Source organism: Suncus etruscus, chromosome 2 (assembly GCF_024139225.1).
Source record: "Suncus etruscus isolate mSunEtr1 chromosome 2, mSunEtr1.pri.cur, whole genome shotgun sequence".
Taxonomy (NCBI): Eukaryota; Metazoa; Chordata; class Mammalia; order Eulipotyphla; family Soricidae; genus Suncus; species Suncus etruscus.
The window spans coordinates 47579749-47599501 of NC_064849.1; the positions used below are offsets into that span (position 1 = coordinate 47579749).

A 19753-nucleotide genomic window follows, 5' to 3' on the forward strand; every position below is an offset into this window, starting at 1 on the left:
TTTTATGTTACATTGTATGAAAGCCTTTTGTAATCTTCAAAGGTATAATTTTTAGAAGATTATATATTCAGGTTTGTAATATTATATAATAATTTAGTGTAACTTTAATCAAAGTTCTTTTGAGGATTATACATCTTTTCAATGATACCACATTTTTATTTATTGAAACATTTTTAGAATGTTGGAGAATTTACATAATATTTTTTTATGTCTCAGTATAAGGAATCGTACAATATCTAAGTCAACCAAATATGAAAAAGAGAAGAAAGGCATAAGTATTTTTAAAGTAGTTTTCTTTAAAATCTTCCCTTTATTACTTTTCATGTTTTTCAATTATAAACTCTTTTACATGAGCCCCCTTATAAACTTCATATGATAGTAAAATATTTCTAATATTTTAATTACAATATGCCTTTAAAATGTACGTACTCATATGTTATAAAGAAAGTCAAATTTAAAAATGTAGAAAAGATTAAAGATGTAGAATGCCTACTAAACACAGTTATGTAACAGTATGTAAAATACTTTTTAAACTGGAATATCTCTTTGAGATAAACTATATTAACTATATTAATAAAATACATGGGAGCTGGAGTGGTAGCATAGCAGTAGGATGTTTGACTTGCACAAGGCTGACCCAGGACGGACCTGAGTTCAATCCTTGGAATCCTATATGGTCCCCCAAACCAGGAGCAATTTCTGAGTGCATAGCCAGGAGTAACCCCTGAGTGTCACCAGGTGTGGCCCCAAAACCAAAATAAATAAATAAATACATACATAAAATAAAATACATGACTATTTTATTCTACTCTTTGTTACAGTAAAAATATTCTCTAGTTAAACATATATCAGAATTTGTAGATTCTGTTATTTTGTTTCAAGGTACCCTATATTTAAACATTCTGCAAAATACATAACAATATCACCTTGATAAAAGATATATAGAAATAATATATAATTTTATTTGTTGGTATTTTCTTTTTAGTTATTTTGTAAGAAGGACATTTTTATTATGATAGTTTAGTCTGTTTCTTTTCTCATTAATAATAAATGTATGCTTTCAATTATGTATTATTTCTGTGTAGGAATCATTATGCGGTAGGTATTGAAATAATCTCTAAAAGGTGCTCATTTTCCTGTAATAGAAATCTATCTTCAGGACATAAATAAATAAGTAGTTATTAAATGTTATTTGTTTTTATATATTAAACAAAATGTTAAGGATTTAAGATTTAGTACTGTAATTCCTATCTGCCTGGTACCAGATATAAAGGAAAGGTTACCATTTGAGAATAAATCATATTTGCCTCGTGTAAGCTACCAGTAGATGCTTACATTTTTTTTCATAATAATGATCTCTTTTATACCACTGAGGTTATTAAACATTGCAGATGTTCTCTAAATGCCTTTGTGATGGCACTATATTTTAGAGAATAAGTATTATCTTTTCAAATTTTATTTGTTTTCATATATTAATTTTATGTATATTAAATTCACTTATTTTACTTACCTTTCTTTATATGTAGTTCTAACAATCTCATTGATTTTTCCATGATTATTTCTCAGGAGCTATTTGTTTATTATTTATACATGGATATTTCAGTCTGTGAGCTTCTTACTTAGTGAAACATGGATTTTTCTTAAAAAAAGTGTTCAAATTGTTATGATTTGGCCTTGGACTGTCCACATTGTGTTTTAAAATGATGAAAAAGGGCCACCTGTAGTTTACCCAGAAAATATTTTTATCTGCTAATGCAAAAATATCCTGGTTAAAACCCACCCTGGCATAAGGAAACTATAAGTGCCTTGTGGTCAGTATAATAGGCAGCTCATCACAGTAATTGCATGAGTTGAGTACATGCAAATGGGACTTTTTCCATGTGCTTCAGAACCATGCTTTGAAATTAATATTGCCATGGATCTCATGTCAGTTTCCAGGAGTATTAGCTATATTATGTCGATATTTCCTGATCCTACATGTAAAGTGATTTTTATCTCCTGAAGCAAAAATTTTTGGGGCTACACCCGTTGACGTTCAGGGTTACTCCTGGTTATGTGCTCAGATATCGTTCCTGTCTTGGGGGATCATATGGAACGCTGGGGATCTAATCAAAGTCCGTCCTTCGTCAGCCACGTTTAAGTCAAGCGACCTACAGCTGCACTATATAGCTCTGGCCCTCCTGAAGCAAACATTTTTATACCTCTTCTAGAACACTTTGCAGTTAAGGTGTATATAGTAACAAAGTCAACAGGGCCAACACTAAACGTTAGAGCAGAGGCCTTTTTTTTTTTTTTTTTTTTTTTTTTTTTTACATCAGGTACTGCAAACTAAGGCAAGTCTATATTGGAGGTGTCTGGGACAATTGTGCATCTTCTAAATTTTAAGGAAGTTTTCTTTAATTTGTTTGGTTTGTTTTGGTTTGGGGTCACACCTGGAAATGATTAAAGCTTATTCCTAGTTCTATGCTCAAGAATTAGTCTTGGTGGTATGCAGGGGCCCATATATGTTGGCAGAGATCAAACCCTAATCAGCCACATTTAAGAAATGCAACTCACCAGCAGTACTTTAACTCTAGTTGCAAAATGCTAGAATTTTTTATTCATAAGACTCATACCAATATATTCACAGTAATAGTCTGACACTTATGAACTCAATGCTGAGATAAAAGTTGTACTTCTAATAAGTATATGTGAATAAACTCTCATGAAATTTATTTAATTCCCACTGTATTCATGTAAGTATTCTGGTTTTAATAAGAATTTACCTTATGATAGTTATTTTACAAACTCCTATCTACTATGCTTTGGATAAATACTTCAAACATATTCACTTGTATCTTCTTAAGAGCAAAGGGATTTTATCATATCAGAAAAAAAAAGAACCTGTGCTATCTCTCCTAAAAAGTATTTTAAATGCTGCATATTATTGTCATTATGGATATTCAATCTTATTTGTTTTTTTTTTTTCATTTTTTTGGGTCAAACCCAGCAGCGCTCAGGGGCTATTCCTGGCTCTATGCTCAGAAGTCGCTCCTGGCAGGCTAGGGGGATCATATGGGAAGCCAAGATTCGAACCACCATCCTTCTACATGAAAGGGAAATGCCTTACTTCCATGCTATCTCTACGGCCACTGAATACTCAATCTTTTAAAGGCATGTTATATGCCTTAATAATTATATGCCTTAATATCGTATTTATTTTTATTTTTTGGGTTTTTTGGGGGGGCCACACCCAGTGACTCTTGGGTGTTATACCTGGCTCCGCACCCATAATCATTTCTGGAAGGCTTAGAGGACCAAATGGGATGCCAGGGATGGAACCCAAATCAGCCATGCCCTCTCTGTTCTATTGCTCCAGCCTGTTGCTTTAATATTTTAAAGGCATGTTAGCATTGTAATTATTATATCTTTTATGTGTAAGTAAATTGTCTTTCTAGATATTATTTGCATATGTTTACATTATTTCTTAAGTATGAAAATCTATTCAAACTTTATTGTTTGCCATTTAAAAATCATCATTGTTTAGTCAAATAATAACAGAAAAATGAACAAACAAAGCACAACAGACTATCTTCAGGTCAAAGTTTATTGAAATAGCCACATAATGAAAAATAAAGATCATAATGATCAGCACTTTGTCATCTTCTAATAGCTAAATATTATTTCACTGCATCATTTTACTAAAGTTTCATTCATTTCTTCCTTTAAGCAAGTTTTTAGTATTCTATACACTTTGATAAAAATAATTTACTGGATATGCTATGAATTTTCAATGAGCTATCTTAAATTTGTGAAACATAATTAGAGATGTATTTATTTTCTCTTTCTTTTTCAAGTGATTCAACGCAAGAGTTTTAGCCTAACATTACTCCAAGAGGGAAAAATAAAGGGAAAAAGATCTTCACTAATGTAGACTAATGGAGTGATAATTATGGAGGGTGGGCGGGAATGAATTAAGTATTAATTCTGGAGAGTGATTTTCAATATATAAATTATTTCTGTTTAGCCAGGTTAATTAAGTATAATCCTTTGGCCTTTGATTATAGTCATTAGTACATTTACTAAGTATTGTGATTTACATTAGAAAATTTATGTCATTAAACATATTTTTTTGGTCCTTCAATTCACAATACAGACCAGGCAAAGGGCCTGTGTTGAGTTGTATATGGGGTGCATTTAACATATTTTCTTTCAAATTGTTTTAATAAAATTGGGTGCTCTATTTAGACAAAAATCAGCAGTGTTTGTGGAAACTAAAAATTATTAGCTATCTAATGAATTTTATACACATATAAAATATTTAGAGTTTTTATGATTCTACTTTTGAGACAATCTCTATAAAGTGTGTGAAGTCAGTAGCTGGATCAATGGCTCAGAGGGTAGGGTGTTTATCTTGCATGCAGCTGACCCCATTTGGAGCCTCGTCTTATAGGTGTGATTTCTGAGTGCAAAATACCAGGAGTAACATCTGAGTACCATTGAGTGTGGTCTAAACCACCATCCTCATCTTTCTTTAAAATGTATTTGAAATCATTTAAAGCTAAGACACAATTTTCTATTTCTCTCAGTAAAATAAAAGGTGAAAAGATGGAACATCATACTTAAGTTACTTATTTGATAAAAAGCTAAAAGACCAAAGCTAAAACATAATTCTTAATATAAATACAAAATTTCTGAACAAAAAGAGTTCAGTAAAAAACAATTGTGTGAAAACACATTAAATTTTCTGTAATGTATTTTAGGCTTCCTCAGACTCATAATTTTATACTGCAACCATACTTATTATAAATTAACCAGAATAAAATGTATTATCTAATTTCTGTTGTATTAAACTAGGCCCTTATATATTAATCACCCAAAAATAACAACTGACTACTGGTTTTAAATTATATGTAGAGGTAAGCACCATAATTTAAAAATAAATTCTTAATGGTACTGTCTGCATTGCTTTAAGAACATAAATACTTTTGTTATTAATATATTAAAGCTGTAGAATATTACAAAATATAACTGTTTAGATTGCTAATGTTCTAATGACCAATAGACTATCACAACATATCAAACTTTTCTTCTTCTAAAACATCATTTTGGCATAATGTTATTATGATACAAAGATATCCAGAGGGACATGAAAAATGCCTATAAAACATATATTAAATAAGAAAATTCACCAACTTAGAATAACTATAAAATGACAAGAGATAAAATTGTTAAGTACAACCCAAGAAAGTCTTTTTCAGACTTGACTTTACATACAAAATTTTATTGCCAGGTTTACCCTGTAATTAGATCACCCAGAGACAATATTGAAAAAAAATGTGGGAGTTAGGAATTTTCTTTGATAATACAGTATGATTTTTATCTGAAGTATTGTTTGAATTTTTATACTATTCTATGTGCCAAATTAAATTCACATTTGCAATATAATTTTTCTTTTATTTTGTATTCTTTTGAGTTTGAAAAATTATAGGATGCTTTCAACTTCTCTTTACAAATACAGATGACAAGTCATTTGGAAAAAATTTTAAACAAGAAGAGTCAGTACTACTAACACATGCTCCTTACCCTTTGATCAGCATTGAGAATATTGCAGTTAGGAAAATAACTCTTGATTTTTAAGAATTAAAGGAACAGAAATTTTAATCTTTAACAAGAAACCCAACAAAATAGCCATTTATAGACTCTTTACAAATGTGCAAATAGTTATATTAGTCTCTTCTTTGTTTATGCCTCAATGATGCAAATAAGTATGTCAGGATAGTACATATTAAACAATATTTTTGAAACCCAGGGCATTTCAAGGTAGAGCTTAGTGGCATTGAGAGTGGTCATCTTTATAGTCCAGAATGCTGTACTCAAATAGAAGCAAAAACAATCAGTAATAAATAATGCAGGTTTTAGCTTGTGTAATCATTTGAAGAATTGCTCATTAGTTCGCTACATGTTTTAAAACCCATTATAATGATTAAACATGAAGGTGATCAACTTACTTCTGGAGCCTGAAGAGTTCCTCACTGCCTTGAAGGAGTCAGCACTCTGCCTTGCTGCTATAGAAGTCAGACAGGGTGAAAGCATCTCCAAAGCTGATTATGAGGATGGTGTCAGAAGTAAGGAACTCAGCTACTACATATCTTCCAGACACCTGGCTGAAAGTCTACAGGGGCTCTTCAAAAGGAGAAGTAAATCATAAAAAAAGTGTATCAAAATATGCATGATACATAACTTTGAAAATACAGCTGCTACTAACTGGTAATCTCAAATTATATCATAAATATCACTAACTATTTAAATAAATTTGCATAACTACTTCAATGGGAATATGAAATATACTTTTTTATCCAATAGATACGTTATCAATCTGTTTTTTCAAGTTTATATTTGGGGATGAGAAGGACATTTTTGGCTATGTTGTAGGCTTACTCCTAGCAGTACTCGGGGAACCATTGTGGGAATTAAACTTGGGTTAGCAACATGCAAAGCAAGTGACATTCATGTTGGACTTTCACGTCTTGTAATTGCAGATAGATTACACAATTAAAATTGGTAGCTAATAATTTTTAGCATCAGTTGAATTTTTAAAAAATGTCTAATAATTCAAAATGTGTTAGTCAATGCATGTTAATTATCACATACTAATGTTATAGTTACATAATGTTTTAGATGCTGCAGTGAATGAAACTGACAAGTTTTGCCCAATGAAACAAAAGTCTCAAAACATACTGTTTTGTATACATCATTTTCTCTTGCAGATAAACATTTTATTTCAAATGAACATATATAGAAGACATAAACATAGATGTATTTGTATTTTGAATAATATAATAAAATTGTTGGTATTTACCTATTTAAACATATTTAAACCTATTTTTTCATTTTAGTTTAAAGTGCAATCAACTTCACTTATTAAAACAAAATAATTGACATTTTCTCCTAAGATCTATGTGAAAGTACCAATAGCTGTGCAGTCGCTAATTTTTTTAGTTGAGAATCTGGAGAGTGCTTTTGTAAATGAACTGCACTTCATTTTATAATTCATCTGTAAAAAAGAAAGTAAACAATAATACTACCTCAACAAGTGACAATCAATAAATAAAATATCACACAAGAATTAAATTTAATGTTTCTAATACCTTATTTGTAATTATTATTAAGTACAGAACAATAAAATTGATGTGAATGATTGACTTGTGTCTTTAGGAAGGGCTTAGTTTATTTTTTTTTTAACATTTTCTTTTTTTTTTTTTTTTGGTTCACACCCTGTGACGCTCAGGGGTTACTCCTGGCTATGTGCTCAGAAATCGCTCCTGGCTTGGGGAACCATATGGGACTCCAGGGGATCAAACCGCAGTCGTCCTAGGTTAGCCTGTGCAAGGTAAAAGCCCTAAGGCTTGCACACCTATTTTTAATTTTAATTTAATTTTACTTTATTTTTGGTTTTGGGGTCACACCCAGGCGGAGCTCAGGGGTTACTCCTGGCTTTACGCTCAGAAATCACTCCTGGCAGGTTTGGGGGACCATATGGAAAACTGGGATAGAAACCAGTGATAGAAGCATGAATCCAACCCGAGTTTGTCCTAGGTTGGCCGCTGGCAAGGCAAATGCCTAAGGATGTGGGAAGAAAGGAACTCTCATTCACTACTGGTGGGAATGATGTCTAGTCTAGACTTTATGAAAAACAACATGGAGATTCCTCAAAAAACTGGAAATTGAGCTCCCATATGATCCAGCTATACCACTTCTAGGCATATACCCTAGGAACTCAAAAATGCCATCCAAAAAATCCCTTCCTCACACTTATATTCATTGCAGTGTTATTTACAATAGATAGACTCTGGAAATAACCAATCTGAATGGCTAAAGAAAATGTGATTACATATACACAATGGAATATTATGCAGCCATCAGGAGAGATGAAGTCATGAAATTTTCCTATACATGGATGGACATGAAAACCATTATGCTGAGTAAATAAATCAGAGGGAAAGAGATAGAGACACACAGAATAGTGTCACTTATCTATGGGTTTTAAGAAAAATAAAAGAAATTATTGTAATAATACCCAAAGATGCGGGCTGGAAGGATTGACTTATGATATGAAGCTCACCACAGAGTGGTGAGTGCAGTTAGAGAAATAACTACACTAACAACTACCATGAAAATGTTAATGAGTGAGAAAATGCCTATCTCAAATACAAGCAGGGTTGAGGGAGGACGGAGATAGGGGGCATTGGTAGTGGGAATATTGCACTGGTGAAGGGAGGTATTCTTTTTACGTTTATAATCATGGTGTGTAAATAAAAATATTATATAAAAATAAATGTTTAGTATCCCTAGTGATAGCACAGTAGTAGGGCATTTGCTTTGCATTTCAGAGACACAGGATGAACCCTGATTCGATCCCCATCATCTCATATGATCCCTGAACCTGCCAGGAGCAATTTCTGAACATAGAGCCAGTCTTGAGTGCTGCTGAGTATAGCCCAAAAACCTAAATAAATAAATAAATAAATAAATAAATAAATAAATAAATAAATAAAATGCATGCATAGTCATTGCCTAGATTAACATTGAATTTACTCAGAAGTGATTAAAAATAATACATAGATTATTGATAATTATAAGTGATATTGTAAGTTGACTCAAATAATTATATGAATCTGTCAACTAATCTTACATATTTAATAATTTATATTGATTTTAAAATAAAGTTGTTTAGGAGCTGGAGTGATGGTGCAGAGGTAGTATTTTTGCCTTGCATGTGGCTGACTCAGGACGGACCACAGTTATTCACAGGAGTCCCATATGATCCCTCAAGCCAGGAGCTATTTCTGAGTGGATAGCCAGAAGTAATCCCTGAGTGTCACCGGGCGTGGCTCAAAAAGCAATAAATAAATAAAGATATCTATTACAGAAATTTAAACAACAAAAGCTACATAAAATAGCAAATATCTACCTACCTCTATCTATCTATCGATCTATCTATCTATCTATCTATCTATCTATCTATCTATCTATCTATCTATCTATCTATCTATATCAATTATATGCCAACTTCCCTGAGGCAGCTATACATTTACTTCTATTTATATTTAAAGTTTATTGCTATGTTTATATATGCATGAAAAAACTCAATAAACTAAAAATCAAACTTTTCTCCAAGTCAGAACATATAATCCTCAGAAAGAATCATTCACACATAGGAACAATTTCTCTGAAATATTTTTCCATATAAAGGCAGTGTACATGAAGATTTTTTATGTGTATAAAATGAGAATGCTGTACGTTGTTTTGAACTATTTATTTCAATTAATACTATAGAGGCCAATATATTTCTTTCATTTGTCATCAATTTTATTTATTCAATCATTTAGTGTACATACTACACATAACTCATAATGTGTCTCCAAGAAGAAAATGTGTAAGTTTTCATGAAGTTATCACAAATTATATAGACAGTGTAGATATGTTTGTTTCATGCACAACCATATGTGAGAATATATTAAAAACTTTTAGAAGTAAAATATTTTAATAAAAAATACTTAATTTTGAAAATCAGATTACATCCAGATTCTATAGTAAAGATATGCTTTTTTTTTTTTTTTTTTGGCAGGAAGGGAGAGGGTATTTTGGTCCACACCTAGCAGTATGCAGAATTTATTTCTGGCTCTATGCTCAGGGATAACTCCTGGCAGAGTATGGTGGACCACATGTAGTGTTGGAGTTGAACAGAGCACTGTCCTAAGCAAGAAAAGTGCTTGGTCTCCATAAGTTATGACTCCAGCCTTATAATTAAATTATATATTATTGCACTACAATAGAAAATGTAATAATTTTCAAATATTTTCAAATATTTATTCTAACAAAAACTAGCTGCACTTTTTCAATACACACATTTAGTATTATAGCATTAAAACTGCTCTAATACTAATAAATTCTAATTCCCCAGAGAAAGTTATTTCTATGAATGACTGTATTATTAATTAATGAGACCATTTCTTCTTTGTTATATTTTATTAACACTTATTAGGTTCTAGCTACTAAAAAATCTATGAGGTATAAAATAAGATTTTCTAATAACTAGATGAGGTAAAAATAGCATTTTTATATATTGCTATACATAAAAGAAGGAAGGCATAAACAAAAGTCAACTATTTCTGTGCAACTTTCTATCAATAATATCTAAGTAACCTGGGACTCTCACATAGAGCCATAACCCTCCAAAAGTAAGATTCTTATAGAAAAATTCAAGAAAATATTTTAGAAAATGATTAGAGTATTTTACAGTAAAGTATTAGAATATTCTACAGTAAAGAATCTCTCCATCAGTGATATTTTTAATGTCTATATAGTCTGACTAATACAACGAAGAAAATAAGAAAGTTTGTGCTGAGATTCTAATATTGCAATTTTCCAAAGTGATATTTAAGATATTTCCTTGTTTTTAAGAGGATACTAAAATAATATGTAAAACAATTATGATTTCATTAATTACATATTGCTGTTCAATGGTTTTCTTCTAAAAAGTTAAATTGTCGGGTGTTATTTTTTAGTGCATGGATATTCAATTAACATAATTATTTAATAATTATAAGGATTCAATACTAAAATCTGAAGGAACTCAGAAGCCGTGGACAGACCTGTCTAAGATATTTAATAAGGTCTTTCTCAAGTAAAATTCTGATTCTCTTAACAACTAATTGTACTTTTTCCCTTTGATTTATTGTCATTGATAAGAATTAATCAGTTTCTCATTTAGATTAGGAATTTGACTATCAATAATGCCATACCATTAAAGTCATAAACTTGAGTTGGAATCAAAGCAATAGTAGTTATAAAGTACTTGGTCACATGTGATCCAGTGGTGTGTGTTGAGGATGGATCATGGCAGCACCTAAAAATGTATTTGTGTGGCTCCAAAAGATCTGGACAACAAAGGCCCTCTTGGAAGTACCAGAGATCATGTGGTGCCACAGATTGAACTCAATTTGGAGTGTGTGTCTGCATGTGGCATGCATTCTAGTCCTTGGAGCCACTTCCCCAGAACTCAGCTTTTACTTTAAATAAATTAGTGGGTTGCAGTGATAATACAAAATGTAGGGCATGTGCCTTGCATGCAGCCAAATCTGAAGTTCAAGACCAATCAGAATTGGTTCCTGAGCAAAAACACGAGTAAGCCTTGAGCATCTTCAGGTGTAGCTCCATAAGTCTAAACAAACAAATATAAAAAAACAATTACATCAAGGCATAATATATCTGAAAGTACCAGTCATAGTACTTTATTCAAACAGTTATGAAATAACTCTGCTTGACTCAAGTATTTCTTGTCAAGGCTTCCCTAATTTTTAACATTTTGAAGGAGGCATTAAAATATATGAAAACACTAGTAAAATAATTTTAGGTATTTCCTTTAAATTAAATAGAGGATTTATATATTTAATATAATTCTACTAAGTAGTATCATTATATTTCTTTGTACAAGTTTATTTTTTATTTTTTTATTTTTGGGCCACCTTCAGTGGCTTTCAGGGATAACTGCTGGCTCTGCTCAGAAATCGCTCCTGATAGGCTTGGGGACCATATGGGAATCGAACCCAGGTCCGTCCTGGTTTGTCTTCACACAAGGCAAATGCCCTGCCGCTGTGCTATCTCTCAAGCCTCTCCTTTCTCCATTTTATACCTAACACTATAAAATAATCGGCACCGGGTTATGTAATATAAAATATAAAAATTCCAGCCATTATGTTAACCTGAGCTGAAATGATTCTCTCCTTGGGAACTTTGGGGGCGGCGGAACCACATCTGGTATTATTCATGGATTATTTTTGGCTTTGTAATCAGAAATTTTTTTCAACAGTGTTCAGGAGACCAGATAGGAAGTCCTTGATGGAACCCGGGTAGAGCATGCACAGGGCAAGTTCCTTACCCTCTCTATTATTTCTTCAGCCCTTGTATTTAAAATGATTACTAATTCTTCATTCAGATTCTTGAGTTACATGATATAAAATATCAACTATTTTAAATATGTGTATAAGTGACTTAACTTCACTACAGTTCATCCAATATTTTATTTAATATTCATGTATTATACTGTTAAATGTAATATGTAAGATTTTTAGTGAACTACCTCAAAAATGAGGACATAAGAAATGCTATTTTATTTTGACAAAAATCTTAAAATAATTTGACTGGAAGTGCAAAAAAAATCACAAATTATATTGAATTAATATGTTTTTTAAATGTTTGGAAAGATTCAGATATTCTATTACTACCTGTCTGCCTTATCATCAATACTGCTAAATTTAATTTGAAAATTCAATTAAAATTAGAGGCACAAGTTGATTATGGAAATGCATTTTGTAGTATCTTAGAGTCAACTATAGAAAAAATATTTATAAATTATATTCACTTCCAGGATCTTATGATAAATAAATTAATGCACCACTAGAGCATTTATTGCTTAATGTAAATGTCACATTGTAAATGAGACCAACTAATCATCCCTTTCCTCTAATAGCAAGAGTTCAGCAGTTAAATAAAACATAAATCTTGGTGACCTAAAAATTTTATTACTGCATTTGTAATTTCCCGTTAACAGCTGAATAAAATAACTTTAAGTGATGCTGTATTTCAGCAAGATACATCCCAAGGTGAAGAACTTTATAGATAGAATTTGGGGGTCGATATTATTTTGATTTTTACCATGCAAGGAATGACTTCATTCACTAGGTTTAACGACAATTTAAAATAATGGGATTTTCATCATTAAAACAAAATTAATAAATAAATAACCAGTTTGGTGAAGAAGAAATACATGTCACAGTGTGAGTTCTATTTTTAAAATTCTATTTACTAGATGGTGAATACAGGATTCTTTTTACAAAAATAAATGTCAAATAAGAGCCAATGAAGATTATAGAGTGGGGAGTATTTTTCCTTATATGACCAAAATTTCCTTAAAGAACATGAGCAAAACACTGAAAAAAAGCAACAATATACTTCCACATATAAATGCCTCACAATGAATTTGCTCTGCTAAAATTCAATTGAAATTTATTTGAATTTCAAAATTATAGAAACATTTTTTTTCCAAAATGAAAACTTCAAGTGGCAAAAGAAGAAAATTGCTGTTTTACTTCTTCCTAATCTACCCCATACTCTGACAGTACAAATGTCACAGATAAATGCTTTGGTCACACTGATTTGCATGCTAGTGCATCATCATAAAAAAGGGAATTTTTATATAAAACAGAATATAAGTTAATTTTATCTATACACAAGTCATTCCATTTCCTAACTGGAGAAAACACTGTGGAAGATTTTGAGTGATAATGGTCACCAACAGCCTAGTGAAAGAGCAACTATGTGCCATTGATGATTCAAAATATGGTACTGTGATCCTGGAACTGTCAAGAAAAAAGAAAGAAAGAAAGAAAGAAAGAAAGAAAGAAAGAAAGAAAGAAGAAAGAAAGAAAGAAAGAAAGAAAGAAAGAAAGAAAGAAAGAAAGAAAGAAAGAAAGAAAGAAAGAAAGAAAGAAAGAAAGAAAGAGAGAGAGAGAGAAAGAAAGAAGAGAAGAAGAGAAGAGAGAAGAAAGAAAGAAAGAAATAAAGAAAGAAAGAAAGAAAGAAAGAAAGAAAGAAAGAAAGAAAGAAATAGAGAGAGAAAGAAAGAAAGAGAGAAAGAAAGAAAGAGAGGGAGAGAGAGAAAGAAAGAAAGAGAGAAAGAAAGAAAGAAAGAAAGAGAGAAAGAAAGAAAGAAAGAAAGAGAGAAAGAAAGAGAAAGAAAGAAAGAAAGAAAGAAAGAAAGAAAAAGAAAGAAAGAAAGAAAGAGAGAGAGAAAGAAAGAAAGAGAGAAAGAAAGAAAGAGAGGGAGAGAGAGAAAGAAAGAAAGAGAGAAAGAAAGAAAGAAAGAAAGAGAGAAAGAAAGAAAGAAAGAAAGAGAGAAAGAAAGAGAAAGAAAGAAAGAAAAAGAAAGAAAGAAAGAAAGAAAGAAAGAAAGAAAGAAAGAAAAAGAGAAAGAAAGAGATAGAGAAAAATAGAGAAATAAAGAGAAAGAAAGAGAAAAAGAGGGAAAGAGAGAGAAAAAAGAAAGAAAGAAAGAGAGAAAGAAAGGACAGAAAGAGAGAAAAAAGAAAGAAAGAAAGAAAGAAAGAAAGAGAGAGAGAGAGAAAAAAGAGAGAAAGAGTAAGAAAGAGAAAGAAAGAGAGAAAGAAAGAAAGAGGGAGAGAAAGAGAGAGAGAGAAAGAGAAAAAGAGAAAAAAGAGAAAGAAAGAAAGAAAGAAAGAAAGAGAGAAAGAGGGAAAGAAAGAGAGAGAGAAAAGAAAGAAAGAGAGAAAGAAAGGACAGAAAGAGAGAAAGAAAAGAAAGAAAGAAAGAAAAGAGAGAAAGAAAGAAAGAAAGAAAGAAAGAGAAAGAAAGAAAGAAAGAGAGAAAGAAAGAAAGAGAGAGAGAGAAAGAGGGAAAGAAAGAGAGAGAGAAAAGAAAGAAAGAGAGAAAGGACAGAAAGAGAGAAAGAAAAGAAAGAAAGAAAGAAAAGAAAGAGAGAAAGAAAGAAAGAGAGAAAGAAAGAAAGAAAGAGAGAAAGAAAGAAAGAGATGAGAGAGAAAGAGAAAAGAAAAGAAAAAGAGAAAGAAAAAGGAAAGAATAAGAAAGAGAAAGAAAGAAAGAAAGAAAGAAAGAAAGGAAGAAAGAAAGAAAAAGAAAGAAAGAAAGAGAGAAAGAGAGAAAGAGAAAAAAGAGAAAGAAAGAAAAAAGTACGAAAGAGAATGAAAGAAAGAGAGAATGAGTAAGAAAGAAAGAGAAAGAGAAAGAAAGAGAGAAAAAGAAAGGGAGGGAGAGAGAGATAGAGAGAGAGAGAGAGAGAGAGAGAGAGAGAGAGAGAGAGAGAGAGAGAGAGAGAGAGAGAGAGAGAGAGAGAGAGAGAGAAACAGGGGCTTTATAGCATCAGTAAATGTGGAAGAGTTGTCAGCTCAGTTCCACTACCCCCATCAAGGCCTCTGCTACTGTTTGAAGGACTATCTTACAGTCCTGAAGTAAGCGGACACTCCTCAGTTCCACAATTTGGTCATTCCTGTGGGCAGATGCTGAAAAGACTAGGTTAAGGAATTTGAACAAGAGTTTGGTACACAAAATGCATCCAAGATAAGAATCTGGATACTTGATGAATAATGAGCAAGGGCTGCTTCTTACATACCCTGCTGGTCAGAAGATATGATATCAGGGGGATATATGACGAGAATTGAAAGACAATAGAAATCTATTAAGATAAGTACTCCAGGGTGCTCCTTCACTGTGCTTCATAAGAGCAATGCCCCGCCCCCAAGACAGAAGATGGATTTTTCAGACACCCCAAGTAACACTGTATAACATTGTATGTCTGTCCCAGATTTTTTTGCCGATTTGGCCTTGTAAAGACACATTCTTTATCACTAGAGAGGCAAAAGTAAAATTAACTCAAATAGAAACAATATAAATTAAAAAGAACTATAGTAGAAACAGTTTAAGTGGAAAAAAAAGAAGTAGAACTCTAATAAAAACAGTAAAAATTAAAAGGCGTTTAACTACATGTACCTACATATTATGTGTCTTCTATTCTCTGTTATTTCATTTATTTTCCTTTCTCTCCCTCCCTGTCCCTCTTTTTCTCCAGTGATTCTATGAATTACATAAAAATTTGTCTTTTTCTTTAAGGAAATACATTTCCTACACAAAATATAATGTGCTGATCAGGAGCAATAACTCAGCCGAGAGGTACTTGCCTTATACAAGACCAACCACGGTTTGAGCTCTGGATATCCGATATCATCCCCTCCAACCTCCAAGGGTTATTCCTGAGTTCATAAACAAGAGTAACTCCTAAGAATATATACATATAATAAATATATATGACCAAAATTTATACATACATATATATGTACAATGTGTCATTTACATGTTCCACCTCTCACACATCTATATAAGAATAGAGTATTGCTGAAATACAGAAACTTGCAAAAATGAGGCTTTGCATTTTATATAAACCAGATAAAATTTTATTTTTATTTTTCAACCTATATTCATCTAATATGTTTGCCACTATAGGACATCAATAAGTTTCATGGCAGGAAGAGATGTCAGGTGTGTAAGAAATGTATACACAGGCAATGGTTCTGTGAGCAGCACAGTTCAATATAATGCTCCATGTTAGAGTTTACATATTAGCTCTATATAATCCCAGATAATATTGTTTTATAATGCATCCTGTCTGACTTTTTATATATGTCAGTTTTTTCATCCACACTGTCTGTCTTGCTTGCAATTTTCTGCCTCCTTCTTTGATGTTCCCTCCTCTTTCAATCCTTTCCTAGTATCACTTTTTCTTACTCTTTTCCTATACAACTCTCATTTACATGAATCTTTTACATTAATCTGGAAAAAAAGACAAAATATTTCATAGCCTCTGAGTGTAAAAAAATAAGACACATATTATCAATATTTTAAAACTATAAATCTTATCTTATAATACATAGTTTATGCATTTAGAAAGGAGATATTTGGAAGCATAGAGTATATGCATTAAGCACTATATAAATATAAAATAAATTATTGATATATCTATATGTATTAATCATTAGTAAAATACTATTTGAAAGATTTCTTAGAAGAACTGATATACAACCTTGTTTTGAACATAATCCTCTTTGACTTTGTTTGCTACCATAGGCCCACCATCTTAACAGGTCCTCTAGTCTCATGACCTGTATCCCCATTTACATGATTTTTACCTGAATTCTCCTTAGAATAACTTGGTATCTATTTATTTGCTGACGGAGAAACTCCTGTCAATAACGTATATTTGATAGTGAGTTGTGAATAATCCTATCAACCTAGGTAACTGTTCTGAAATTGCAAATAATTCACAACAGGTTAGCATAGATTTGAAGACATCAAAAGAAAACCAAAGAAGATTTGGACACTGGGAGTTTAAAACATGGCAAACATGCTGAAAGGCATATGGATATGGAAAACATATAAAGGGACAAGAAAGACCTTTAAGGGATTAAGACACTCTGGAATAATATATTGTTCTCAGAATGCCACCAGAACCAATCTAAGAATTAAGTCCTGAGTTCCACCACATTTTAACAATAGAAAAGAACATGGAAATGTGCTCTATGGATACCTTTACCTTATAGAAGCTATAAAAACCATAGAGAAATTCTCTATATGATTAAAAAATGAAAATTATAAAAGACTGAAGTAAGGACACAGATCCATAGATGAATATAAAATAGTGTTTGCAAAGCACTTTGTGATACATTATTTTATTAGACTGTAACCCTGCTGTCCTTGGTCTTTTCTTGCTCAGCATTTTAACATTGACTTGCAAGAGGACATAAGAAACTGTGCTTATTAAACTTGAGAATCTGACTGTCACAAAACTGGAATTTAAAAAATGTCTCCATAGGTTTAAATGACAGGTGAAGATTGTAAACATACAATGCTAAAGGAAAAGATGCTTAGAATCAGAAGTAAACTATTGAAGCTCAAGAGAAGGGATATATATATATATATATATTATATTTATATATAAAGGATATTCACAAGATATATACTTAAATTATTCATTTTTCTCATGATGCTTAGGAACAATAATTTTAGGTCTGTGAATACACTGTTTATTAATAAAAAGAAAGTACCTGAATAAAATGTTTAATATGTGTAATTATTTAAAATGTATCAAGCCACATCTGGAATATAATGTGATTTATTCTAAATTCTAGTGGAACATGCTGAGAAATAGACACCCAGAATTATGGCTAAGTCTAACAGCTGCTAATTGTGAAAAAAATAAAATACTAAACTACAATTATATCTTGGAAAAGAACTAAATTTCAAAAGAGTAATGTTCTCTGAAAAGTATTATTTTCAATGAGTGAGAAGTAGAGATGTTGGCACCAGAGGTCAGAATAGACTGAAGCATAGAGCTACATGGAAACTTGATTTCTACTTTGACTATGCTATTTGAATAGTCCCAAGATAGTCTGAATATTTTGGAGGTAGTGAATTCACTGCTTTCTATGAGGCTCATTTTTATCTGATAGCATCCTCATGTGGGACTCAAGGTTAGAAGAGATGGCAAGAAGATTATCTTTGAATGCTAATGTCCTATGTGTAAGCTTCTAATAATGCAGCCAGACTTAAGCTGGCATTTCTTCAAAGACAAAATGACTTTTCTATACCGTCAGAATGTAGCACTGCTTTTAGAGGCCTCTTTCAAATTGATAAAATAAAGATACATGCGAGCATAATCATGAATTTATACTATGATAAACACTTAAAACAAAATATAAATCAAGGAATTTATCTCAACCCAAGGATTTTTGTGTGTGTGGTTTTTTTTTGGGGGGGGGTCACACCCGGCAGTGCTCAGGGATTATTCCTGCCTCCAGGCTCAGAACTTGTTCCTGGCAGGCACGAGGGACCATATGGGACACCAGGATTTGAACCGATGACCTCCTGTATAAAAGGCAAACGCCTTACCTCCATGCTATCTCTCCGGCCCCTTTTTATTTAGTTTATTTTTGTTTTGGGGCCACATTCAACAGTGCTCAGGGTTTACTCTTGACTCTGAGTTCAAGAATAATTTCTGCTGGGCTAGGAGAACATCTGGGAAGCTGAAGATTGAACCTGGGTCAACCAAATGCAAGGCAAATGTTCTCATAAGCTATTGCTCCAGCTACAACCCTAGGTTTTATTTAAGAGAAACAAACCACAGTCCTATTTTATTACATATATGTAGAAACACGTAACATTTTAAATTATTTTTCAATAGGTTTTAATTTATAATTTTGATGTTTCACCAAGAAAACTATTTTTATAGCTTTTAAAGGTATTCATGTGAACTTTACTGTAAGTGCTTTTAATACTGTGAATTTGTACTCTGAGCAAGAGGAGAACTTAATATTTACTAAAGTCATCACATGCAGTAACCTAATGGTTTAATATAGGTGTAAGAGAATTCTGAATAAAACAAAATAAATGATAATATCGTATATGTGTACATTACTCTCTCAAACATGTTTCTTGAGTAAAGGGAGATTATAGTATGATTTAATTTGTTTGATTCTACACTGTTTATAACCCCCCTACTCCTTCAGAAGTGATCTCTGAGTAAGCCCTAAATAAAGTTGTGTATGGCCCAATAATGTTGCAAAAAATTTTAAAAGAATAAAAGTATATTTTCCAGGTGCATTATTGAATATGGTCTTTAGTAACATCTTATCAGGAAGATTTCATTCTTATTGGTGTCATTATAAGACACTAACCTGAAACCAGGTAAATATTTGGTAGTAGGTAGAAAACAGATTCAAGTCTATTATGTCTTTGCTTTCATTTTTGTCTGTGGCTATACCTGACAGAACTTGGAGACTCCCATCTCAGTTTTCAGTGATTGCTCCAGAAAGAGTTTGGGAAATTTTATGGTGCCAAAATCAACTATGAGGATAATACATGCAGAACTGCATTCAGTCCAGTAAACTACCTTTCCATCCCGAGTCTCTAAATTCTTGTATATCTTTTTTTTTTCCATTTACTTGTTTTTGATTAACAAAAATTATCCTTAAATTCAGAAAATTTAAGTCAAGTAATCCCAAGAAAAAGAAAACGTAAGACTCTAAGCTGATGCTGGGAAGGCATCCTCCATTCACAAATATTGATGAAACAGCACAACTACCAATGGCCACAGCTAGCTGGAAGAAAGCTCCGTCCCGTGCCC

The 19753-nt window shown here is 31.9% G+C and overlaps 1 protein-coding gene across 2 annotated transcripts in view; it reads right to left on the reverse strand.

Moving 5' to 3' along the window:
* LRFN5 (leucine rich repeat and fibronectin type III domain containing 5) overlaps positions 1 to 19753 on the reverse strand; it is a 305202-nt gene that overhangs the window by 132486 nt on the left and 152963 nt on the right. For both annotated transcript variants that reach the window (XM_049768400.1, XM_049768399.1), the window contains exon 2: positions 5991 to 6165. The gene's annotated coding sequence lies outside the window, so the exon portion shown is untranslated. The remainder of the gene's footprint in view (positions 1 to 5990; positions 6166 to 19753) is intronic.